Below are 12,545 nucleotides of genomic sequence, written 5' to 3' on the forward strand. Positions count from 1 at the left end.
GCCAATACAAAAAACACTTTTATACAATAAACCTAAGGCCATTTGTTTTGTGTCCTCGGTCCACTATTCAACATATCTCACTGATTTTTAATCTTTTGTTTTCCTTGATTAGTCTTGGTAAATGGTAACATTATTGTTATTTTTTCAACAACAAATATTCTAAGAGATCTATCTAGTTAAATACTAAGGACTCAGTGAAATTATATTTAAAATATATTTTTCCTCAGTACTATTATTAATATGTGGTCTGTTTATCAATGTTTTCCTCTAGCAGTAGTACTCAAACTTCAGCATGCACAAGAATCACCTATAGAGGTTATAAGCACAGAGTATTGGCACCCTGCCCCAAAGATTCTGACTCAGTAGATCTTGGATGGAGCCTGAAGACTTCGACTTCGAAAACACTGTGGCTGCTGCTGCTGACCCAGAGGACATATACCCTGTTTCCCCGAAAATAAGACCTAGCTGGACCATCAGCTCTAATGCATCTTTTGGAGGAAAAATTAATATAAGACCCGGTCTTATAAACTATAAGACCACATATAATATAATATAATATAATATAATATAATATAATATAATATAATATAATATAATACAATATAATACCGGGTATAATGTAATTAATATAATATAATACCGGGTCTTATATTAATTTTTGCTCCAAAAGACGCATTAGAGCTGATTGTCTGGCTAGATCTTCTTTTCGGGAAAACAGGGTATTAAGTAGCTCTGTACACTGGCATCAAGTAGTAAGGACAGTCTGAACTAAGAAGTCAAATTATACTAATGATACAACTACCTTCCTGTTTAGATTCCTTCTCTCTCTTCTGGTTTCTCCCGTCCTGCACCGCTGGCTACACACTGAGCCCTGGAAGGCACTCTTCAAGTTCCAAGATATGTCCTGATCCTCATTTTGACCCGTCCTGGCTAATAACTTATATTTCATTCTATGACAGCCATGATTTCCACTCACATAAAAGCCATCAACTGAAGCAAATGTGTTAAAGGTGAATGATAGATAGGATGTATCTCAAGCTTAAAAAGACCAGTTGTCTATAATGCCTTGAGCCAATGAAAAAAGAGAATGTTGCACATTTCAGTCATAATTTAATGACGGGTAATGGATGTACTTTAGGACATGGAGCTGTTTTGAAATTTATCAAATCACATTACAGGAGTGGCAAAAAAAAAAAAAACCCAAACAAAGAAACAAACAAACAAAAACCTTGATACTCAGCTGGTGGGGAGAGTTGGTGATGGGGAGAGAGTTATTCACAAAACCTATCTTCAACACAGACATTGTAGCTTCGTCCATGTAGCAAACATTTGCTTCATTACTTCTATATAAATAAATGAGTGGATAAACATTACACTTTAGGGGAATGTAAATAGCATTTAGTGTGGTGAACAACACCTGGCAAGGAAAAATGGAAATCAAGAATATATACAAGTTTATAACTGGAGTAGATATCATTTATTGTAAATCAGATTTTATTATAAACGCAATGGAGAATGGCCATCGACAATAGTTTCAGGCGATACTAGAATTGTGGATTCCAAAAATAAATGGGCATTTAAATTCCTGCAGTAAAATATCCAATGCTCGCAATTATAAAGAAGCAAAAATAAAAATGTAACTGCAGAAAATCCCAACAATGCTATTATGTCACAGAGTTTACTATTTCCTAGGCAACCTGACACATGTTATAAGACTGGTACAGAACTTGGCCTCCTAAGAACTTTTTAAGGGACAAACAAATCAACAACTAAACCAAAGGAATGTGCCAGAATAACAAGTACCAACAACCACATATTGGCCTAGAAATGTTTCCCAGGTCTTTAGACAGAAAATTGGCATGAGACATTTTGGACTAGACATTTGTCCTGGTCTATTACTCATGTATTTGCCAGAGAAGGTGAGTGTCAGTTTAAGACAATGCTATAGCTTCTTCACAGAAGTAAGAATGCTAACATCGGCGTTAAACATTTTCAAAATGTTTTAACGACAACCCAGACGAATCATGTTGCATCATGATCTAGCCCATATACACACACCACGGAAGAGAAAAAAAAGGCTTCCCAAAACAGTCCCTGCTCTTACCTTATGTGATACTGATACCTTCTATTTGTTCATTCTATTCTATTTCTTTAAAAATGTAAACAATTCTCATTTTGACCCTCACATTTTGAGAACTGTACAGTGAAAAACTCTGGTCTAAAGAGAAATAAAGTGCTAGAATATCGAATTGCTTTGTGTCTTATCACACATAACTTTGAACAGAAAATAAGACAAAACCACCTTCAATCTACTGTTCCTACTATGAACCATGTCACCGAAGCATGCCCTAGTGTAATAAGCATCTTAGGACATTCTACAGTTGGCCGAATCTCAGGAGAAGGAAATGGGGATGGCAGCCAAGAGGCAGTTGTGTCACAGCACCTCTTTGACACATCCATGGTAAATATCACTACCTGATCATTTCACTCTTGTCCAGTAGATCGGGAGATCTGGATGCCGCCTCAAAATCCTTCACAGAGCAGCCTTCTAGACAGCAATCATCAACAGCTTAGAGCTACTGACACTAAGAGTAGCACTACAAACTCTAGAGAATGTCTGCGATTTAATTCTTTGAAGTCTCAAAATCAGCAACAGACCCAATAAGAACGAACGTTTCATTAGAGTAAAAAATTTCAAGTTGTCAATGAATTATGCTGTATTTCTAGTGTAGTAAAATATATGCCAAATTTAACTTTAATATTATGAAAATAATTTCTAACTTTCATCATGGTTTGAATATTATTTTCTTCCAATTTAAATAGATAAAAGTCCCTAAATGACACCTTTAAAATACGGCATTATATGGATAACTTCTAGTAAATATCCATCTGCCAAAATATTGTCAAAATTATTTTGGACAGGATTATTTAACTATCTATATTTCTTAAGGCTATAAAAATTAGATATTTCTTTAAGTACTTGACGCATTTGGCAAGTTAAAGAGAAAACTTTTTGTCATTTATCATTTTATGACATGAGCAAAATTTGTAAGCTTATTCTCGGAACACCTCCTTTGTGTTATCGGTATTATCCAGAAATGCATAACTATTTTGAGCAAATAACATACAAAAATATGAAGAAGTCATCTGAAAAAATGGTTAATAGTCTCGTCTAAGGTATCCCACCATCCCAATTCCATTTTATGATAAATAATTCTTAGTCATCAGGAAATACAAAGTCAGTTGAATTTCGGTTAATTTCTGTGGAAGTGATGTGTGCCACCTGTATAGATGACTATAGATGACTAAGACACTAGTGGAAATTCTCTTCTCTTTTCTCTTTCTCCTCCTATATGGAGGATGATGAAACCATATAATATGGGAGGAGTTTGGCTCCCTGGATCATAACATGAAGGATGCCAGCCACCAACCAGAAACAAATGCACCAGACTGTTACAATTATTAAAAACTTTTACGGCGTTAAGCCATTGAAATCCTGGAGTTGGTTGTATCATCTAGAAATACCCTAACACATTTAGTGAGTCCTCAATAAATAGCATAACAATGCCTTTCATAACATGGGGATAGAATTATCTATGGTTCCCAGGTTTGTGTCTTTATTTGAAAATCTAAGACAACAGAAAAACTTCCCATGATCTGTCCTATTTCAATTTTATTTTTGTTTTCTAACTCCACTAGAATGTTAGCTCTGTGCAAATTAGGGGCCTTGTTTGTATTGCTCATCATTGTTCTTCAGCATCTGGAATAGTGCTGGGCATACCAGAGACAATAAATATTCATTAAATAATAAATTATGCAATTTATAAGAGGCTTTATATATAAATCTAATTATTAATATCTGATATTCTGGATAATCAAAACTTTAAACTAACTAATACAGCAACCATGTGAAAATCTGACTCAAGAGGTGTTTAAAAATCTCAAGTAAACCCAGGCTACCCTCTTTCATGAAGGTTATTGAGTAAGGATGGCAGCCTCAGAAGGGACAAACACAGTGGGTTAAGTTACCATTTGGTTACCAATTCACACATTTTCCGAGCAGGAACAATTTAATTCACTGAGTATTTACACTGAAATAAATAAAGAATATGCTTTTTGCCCATAACAGTTTAATGTAGTCAATGACAATTCAACACACACTAACAGGAAGTATTTTTCACCATATCCTCTCCCAGAAGAAAATCATGAGTTCATTATAAAAGGATTATTTCTGAGGTCCAAAGCACACAATAATATTAATACAAGCATGGTATATTATTGAAGAAGTCTTCAATTTTAATTTTATTCTATTTGAAAACATTACCAAGTCAATAAAGAAACTGTTCCAAAGGCTATTTTGAAATGTAGCATATAATTTGGAGGAAGCATATAATTTGGATTAGATAACTCTAATCTGTTTCAGTAATTTTCCTAAATTGAAAAGTCAGTGCCAGCAGTTCAGAACTCAGAGGAACCAGGTACACAGCTATAAACTAGAAACGTCATTGTCGTGCTTCTGCTACTGCCATCTGCATGTCATGTCACCGTACCTACAGAAATGATGCCTTCCACCCCCATCTCCAATCCTCTGCCATCCAACCTGAGCCATACAGAATGCAGAGGCGCAATCAAGGTGGGTGCTAATACCAGACTGGGGGTGACGTGGGGGTGAGGCTGCAGTGATACCGTAGGCACCCAGGCGTTGTGAAAAAGCCAGGAACTCCTGTAGCGTCTATAGGCTTGTTCATGTAACCATGTGTGTGTGGGGGGGCTATAAAATTTATCTAATTGCAGGTACTGACTCCTAGGAAGTACCTTCCTGCATAGCTGTTGAAGACAGATTCTTTCTTTCTCTATATAAATATCTATAAAAGAGATCTAACTATATCTATATCTACCTATGGTATAGCAATGTACATATCTTGTGATTTAACACAAAATAGGCCATGAGATATTTTTGTAAAAATCCCATTTAAGAATTTTTCACAACTTGTCAAGATACATTCAAAGCAAAATGCTTATTTTTCCTATGTTAATACTTCATGAGGAAGAAAAACTTGCAGTACCATGTACAACTCCCATGACCTATGATCTATCACCCAGAAAAGTAAAGAATATGAAAATATAAAGGAAAGAAGACAATACATAACAAAATGAGTATCTAAAATACGTTTTTCACATTATGGAGGATACAATTTTAAACTAAAAACTTACTGAAAATCGTTGGCAACTCACATACTATGCTATTTTGTATTAATGTTTTACATTTGACAACAAGTGGATTAACAGTGTTTTTCAATATGCTCCTCCCTTACTATTATAGCGTGTGGAGAGACTTCTGGGTCTCAACCATTAGAGGCTGATTATAGAACGAAAAAATAAGTAAAGAAATGGTCATGCAATTATTATTGACAACAGAACAAATATCATGAAGACTATGACTGATCTAACTTAAAGCACATAAAGTTTTCTTCTCACACTTAAGTATTGTTTCCAGAAAATATTGCTCATTGCTACACACTGGAATTATTGTAGTGGGAAGACAGTGCATGACTCGCATTAAACTCCCACAGCCAAGCTATATGACATACAAGAGATATTTGAGTTCAAACAAAATGGAACAGCAGATATTACATGTTAAAATTTCCAAGAGAAATCGTAAATATTTTATACCAACAGAGAATGAACTACTCACAAACAATTATTGTTTATTGTGAATATAATCTACTTTTTGGAACCTGCTGTAAGAAATAAACAAATTTATGTGCCTCGAAGGTCCCAATATTTCTTACGCAAACCTTATTTTAGAGAGATTCTGACCATTCATTCATCTCTAGGGAAGATATGGAAATTGGGTTGAACATAACAAAAGCTGAGAAGCAGACAGAAAATCAGAGATGGCTTACTGTCTTGAAAGCTCTATTGCCACATCTGATGCTTTAAGGTTTAAGGACAATATTACTGAAAAGTTTAGCAAAAACAGCAAATGCAGTAAAAAATATTAGGAGACGATATATAGGTGAGGATAACAGTTTTAACGTTCCTTCTGAAAGTATTCAGAAAGCATCTTCTTCAGGAAGTGCACAAAGGTTTATTTGATGGAATTATTTAAAATAACCTGTTCCATCTCTATCAACTAAATCTTCATGTCCGCGAATTGCAGAGCACCTAAGTTCTTACCATAAAACTCCTATTGCTATTAGAAAGGTGAGAAAATGTGTAAGTTGGCAACAACTTCACTGTTATTGGTAGCCTATTATGTGGATAGAGTTAGCCGAAAAAGACTGCACTTCTCTACCAACCTCAGTTGGAAGTGAACACTTAATTAGTATGGTCCACCTCTGTACAGTGACAGAGCAATCTAGCAGTTGATGATGGCAAGTTTTGCTCCTGCATTGTAATGGAAAACTACTTAATTGAATGGGGGGGTCAAAACTTGCATTTTCATCTATGTAGACCTTGAGAGGAAATTATTTCAAAGTCTTTATGAATGAAATAACTATGCTAACTATTCACAGTAAAACATAAAAGCAATAGCAGAATTGATAATAATCAAAAGTAATATACAAATAAGAAGAGTTACAGGTATCCTACTATGGTATCAAATTAGGATTAAATGATAATAATGGAATTTATTACATGAGGATGGTTAAGCCCTTTATGGAAAATGGTCAAGGGCTACTATTTGAAAGTACATTATTCATGCGAACAATACATTCCCAAAACGGTATGTGCAAATTTTAATTTTAAAATGAAAACAGTAATCAAAACACATAGATCAATGGAACAGAACAGAGAACACAGAAATAAATCCGTGCCTATATAGTCATTGAATCTATGACAAAGGTGGCAAGAATTTACATTGGAGTAAAGACATTCTATTCAATAAATGGTGCTGGGAAAACTGGACAGATACATGCAAAAAAATGAAACTGGATCACCTTCTTACGCCACATACAAAAATAAACTCAAAATGGATTAAAGACTTAAATGTAAGACCTGAAACCATAAAACTCCTAGAAGAAAATATAGGCATTAAACTCTCAGACATTACCCTTAGTAATATTTTTACTGACATATCTCCTCGAGCAAGGGAAAGAAAAGAAAAAATAAACAAATGGGACATCAAACTAAAAATTTTTCCAAAGCAAAGAAAACCATCAACAAAACAAAAAGACATCCTACTGAATGGGAGAAGATATTGGCCAATGATACATCTGGTAAGGGGTTAATATCCAAAATTCATAAAAAACTTATACAACTCAACAGCAACAAAAACAAACCCATTAAAAAATGGGAAGAGGACCTGAATAGACATTTCTCCAAAGAGGACATACAGATGGCCAACAGACATATGAAAAGATGATCAACCTCACTAATCATCAGAGAAATGCAAATAAAAACCACAATGAGATACCGTGTCACACCTGTCAGAATGGCTATCATCAATAAATCAACAAACAACAAGTGTTGGCGAGGATGTGGAGAAAAGGGAACCTTTGTGCACTGTTGGCAGGAATGCAAATTGGTGTAGCCGCTATGGAAAACAGTATGGAGGTTCCTCAAAAAATTAAATATAGAACTACCTTATGACCCAGCAATTCCACTCCTGGGTATTTAACCAAAGAAATCCAAAACACTAATTCAAAAAAATATATATACCCCTATGTTTACTGCAGTGCTATTCACAATAACCAAATGTTATGGAAACTCCTGAATGTCCATCAATAGACGACTGGATAAAGAAATTGTAGTACATTTATACAAAGGAGCATTACTCGGCCATAAAGAAGAATGAAATCTTACCATTTGTGACAACATGATGGACTTAGAGAACATTATGCTAAGTGAAATAAGTCAGACAGAAAGACAAATACCACGTGATCTCGTTTGTATGTAGAATATAAAGAACAGAACAAACGAACACACAAAACAAAAATAGGACGTCATAGGAATGGCGGCAGCAGGGCGCACTTTCTGAGTTCTCCTCCAGATCTTGTTGCAAACGGGAACTATAACCCATCGAGGAAATTTTCGCTCACCACACAATATAGTGGAGAGATTCGTGGATTGCTTGAAGCTAAGAAATTCTTGGGGGTAAGCTAACTGGACGGAGCAAGGAGAGGAGGAGGAGAAGCGGCGTGGGAGCGCCCGGCCGGCAGCGGCGGGAGAGCCCAGCCCCCAGCGGAGCCTCAGCTGGCGGGGGCGAAAACCGAAAACCACTGAGCCGGGCAGGCGCGGGATCCCAGGCGGAGCGGAGAGCGCAGAGACCGGGGGTAGGCCCTTTCCCTGCTCCCACGGCTGATTTCTCCCGCCGGGAAGGCGGCGCGCCCTGCGGCGGTCGGGGGCTCGGGGGCGCAGTCTCCATACCTGGGCCCCTCCCCCCCTGCCCTGCTCTCCCAATCCTACCCCGCCCTTCCAGAGACTGGGACTGGAAACCGCGGTGCAGCCCCGCTGTGCCGGGCGCGCACAGGAGCCCAGGCAGAGCGGAGAGCGCAGAGACCCGGAGGCGGCTCTTTCCCTGCGTCCCGCGGCTGATTTCTCCAGCCGGGAAGGCGGCGCGCCCTGCGGCGGACGGGGGGGCGCAGTCTCCATACCTAGGCCCCTCCCCCGCCTCGCTCTTCCAATCTTACCCCGCCCTTCCAGAGACTTAAACCGGCCCCTGAACCGAGAAGTGGTATCTAACGCTCACGCTTTGGGAAGCCTGACGGGCAGCCCTGACCCAGGCAGACTGGGCAGTGTGCGTGATTTTGGCTGCGCTAGGAGAGAAGAGACGCCTCCACCCCCAGCCACCACCTTTTCTGGCCTGCGGGAAGAGGGCGACGCACGGCTGGGCTGGGAGAGTGAAGACCCCTCCATCTCCAGCCCCCACCCTTCCTGGCTTGCCTAGGGTGGGGTGGGTGCAGCGGCCGAGACACACCCGGAGATCAGCAGTGAGGCAGGCGCAGCTCTGGGCTTTCAGCAGATCAGAAATCTCCTGCCCGCACTCACACACACACACTGAAGAGGTGCCTTAAGACTCAAGAATTTTGGTCACATATCTGGTGGTGCCACTCTCAGTGTGCATTTGTGCAGGCAAGGGCAGAAACTGCACTGATATTGTAAAAACTATCATCCAGACCCCTCAGGCCCACGCTTTTAAGTCTGCAGTCCCAAAGTCTCTCTGGGCACCAGGTGACCGGCTCTGCCTGCGCAATAAGCAGGGGGCTCCTTGGTACAGCAGAGAACAACCTGGACATTGCTTGGTGGGCTTAGGCCGAGACTGTCGCTGCTTTTTGTATTGCTTTGTTTTGTCTTGTTTTGCTTTGTCTTTATATCTTTGATATCTTTGCCTCTGTCGAGTGGGGTTATCAGGTGGTTTTTGCATGTGAACGTATTTGATATTTTTCTTTGTTGTTGTTGTTGTTGTTGTGCTTGGTGATTTGCTTTGTTCTGAAACTGCCCTGCCGGGGCCCAGCTTGTGAGGCACGGTCAGCAGATCAGAAATCTCCCGCCCGCACCCATACACACACACTGAAGGAGTGCCCTAGGACTCACGAGCTCTGGACAAAGGACTGGTGGTGCTCCTCTCGGTGTGCATACGTGCGGACAAGGGCAGAAGCTGCACTGACTTTGTGGAGACTATCATCCAGACCCCTCAGGCCCACGCTTTTAAGTCTGCAGTCCCAAAGTCTCTCTGAGCACCAGGTGACCGGCTCTGCCTGCGCAATAAGCAGGGGGCTCTTTGGTACAGCAGAGAACAACCTGGTCATTGCTTGATGGGCTCAGGCCGAGACGGTCGCTGCTTTTTGTTTTGCTTTGTTTTGCTTTGCTTGGTTTTGTTTTGCTTTATCTTGTATCTTTGATATCTTTGCCTGTGTCGAGCGGGGGTTATCGGCTGTTATTTTTTTTTTTTTTTTTTTTTTTTCTTTTTTCCTCTTTGCTGTTGTCGTTGCTGCTGTGCTTGGTGATTTGCCTTGTTCTGGGACTTCCCTGCCGGGGCCCAGCTTGGGTGGCACGGGACTCGGCATATCTGGGGGCCAACTCCAGACCAAATCGGAGTGCAGCCGGGGTTGACCTGCAGGTCACATACCTAGAGGGGGTTCTCGGCAGGCTCTGGAGCCCATAGAGGCCAAATCACATTGGGGTGGTCAACCCTCACGCAGCAGAGTGCCCTGCGAGGGGCAGAGCCAAGTCTCACGGCAGGTCAGCCCAGGAGTTGACCCCACCTGCTCATTAGCGGGAAGCAATTAAAGATCTTCTTGAACGGGACAGTGTACACAACACAAGACTCACCTTTGGAGCACACGCAGAGGAGGACGACGTGGTGCGAGTCAAATATAAAGGACACATACTACACAAGATAACCTAGCAAGAACTAAGAACTCTAGGGGATCTACCTAATATATCAAAATAAACACAGTCAGCCAGAATGGGGAAACAAAGATACACGTCCCAAATAAAAGAACAGAAGAAGCTTCCACAACTGGAACCAAATGAAGCAGACGTATCCAACCTCTCAGAGACAGAGTTCAGAACACTGGTGATAAGAATGTTTAAGGAGCTTAGAGAAGACATAAAGAAGGATGTAGAAATCATAACAAACGAGCTTAGAGAAAACATAAAGAAGGATGTAGAAATCATAACGAAAAACCAGTTGGAACTAAAGAACACAATTACCGAAATTAAGAACTCACTTGAAGGAATTACCAGCAGGCTAGATGAAGCAGAGGATCGAATCAGCGACTTAGAAGACAAGGTAGCAGAGATCACCCAAACGGAACAACAAAAAGAAAAAAGAATAAAAAACAATGAAGATGGCCTAAGAGACCTCTGGGATAACATCAAGCGCAACAACATGCGCATCATAGGAATACCAGAAGGTGAAGAGAGCAAGCAAGGGATTGAGAACATATTTGAAGTAATAATGTCTGAAAACTTCCCCAACCTGATGAAGGAAACCAACATACAAGTCCAGGAAGTGCAGAGAGTTCCAACCAGGATTAACCCAAACAGGTCCACACCAAGACACATTATAGTTAAAATGGCAAAGCTTAAAGACAAAGAGAGAATCCTAAAAGCTGCAAGAGAAAGACGGAGGGTTACATACAAGGGAACTCCCATAAGACTATCAAATGATTTTTCTACAGAAACATTGAAGGCCAGGAGGGAGTGGCAGGAGATACTTAAAGTGATGGAAAACAAAGGCCTACAACCTAGATTGCTTTATCCAGCAAGGCTATCATTTAAAGTTGATGGAGAGATAAAGAGCTTTCCAGAAAAAAATAAGCTAAAGGAATTTATTACCACCAAGCCAGCATTGCAAGAAATACTAAAAGGTCTTCTGTAAATAGAAGAAAGATCAAAACAACCTAACTACAAATTTAAAAATGGCAATATCTATGTACCTATCAATAATCACTTTAAATGTAAATGGATTAAATGCTCCAATCAAAAGACATAGGGTGGCTGACTGGATAAGACAGCAAGACCCTTGTATATGCTGTATACAAGAGACTCACCTCAGAACAAAAGACACACACAGGCTGAAAGTGAAGGGTTGGAGTAAGATATTTCATGCAAATGGAAACGAGAAAAAAGCTGGAGTTGCAATACTTATTTCTGACAAAATAGACTTTAAAATGAAGAACATACTAAAAGATAAAGATGGGCACTATATAATAATAAAGGGATCGATCCGACAAGAGGACATAACCCTAGTAAACATCTATGCACCCAACATAGGAGCACCTAAATATATAAAACAGGTACTGACTGACATAAAGGCAGAGATCAACAGTAACACTATTATAGTCGGGGACTTCAACACACCTCTGACCACAAGGGACAGGTCTTCCAGACAGAAAATCAATATGGAAACAACAGCCTTAAATGATACATTGGACCACTTGGATTTAATCGATATTTTCAGAACATTTCACCCCAATGCTGCAAAATACACCTTCTTCTCAAGCGCACATGGAACATTTTCCAAGATAGATCATATGTTAGGCCACAAAACAAGTCTTGATAAATTTAAGAAAATTGAAATCATACCAATTGTCTTCTCTGATCACAATGCTATGAAATTAGAAATGAACTACAGGAAAAAAACGGGAAGACACACCAATTCATGGAGGCTGAATAACTTATTACTAAATAATGAATGGGTCAAGCAGGAGATCAAGGAAGAAATCAAAAGATATTTCGAGATAAATGAAAATGAAAACACGACGACCCAAAATCTTTGGGATGCCGCGAAAGCAGTCCTAAGAGGGAAATTCATAGCTTTGCAGGCCTACCTAAAGAAACAAGAAACATCACTAATCAACAGTTTATCTTCACATTTAAGGGATCTGGAAAAAGAACAGCAAAATAAGCCCAAAGGGAACACAAGGAAGGAGATAATAAAGATCAGAGCAGAATTAAATGAAATAGAAACCAGAAAAACAATACAAAAGATCAATGAATCCAAGAGTTGGTTCTTAGAGAAGATAAACAAAATCGACAAACCATTAGCCAGACTCATTAAAAAAAAGAGAGAGAGGACCCAAATTAATAAAATC

General features: G+C 39.5%; 1 protein-coding gene across 1 annotated transcript in view; it reads right to left on the reverse strand.

Moving 5' to 3' along the window:
• The window catches only part of CFAP47 (cilia and flagella associated protein 47), a 374,965-nt gene that overhangs the window by 73,031 nt on the left and 289,389 nt on the right, over nucleotides 1-12,545 (reverse strand). The window lies entirely within an intron of this gene.

Source organism: Rhinolophus ferrumequinum, chromosome X (assembly GCF_004115265.2).
Source record: "Rhinolophus ferrumequinum isolate MPI-CBG mRhiFer1 chromosome X, mRhiFer1_v1.p, whole genome shotgun sequence".
NCBI lineage: Eukaryota > Metazoa > Chordata > Mammalia > Chiroptera > Rhinolophidae > Rhinolophus > Rhinolophus ferrumequinum.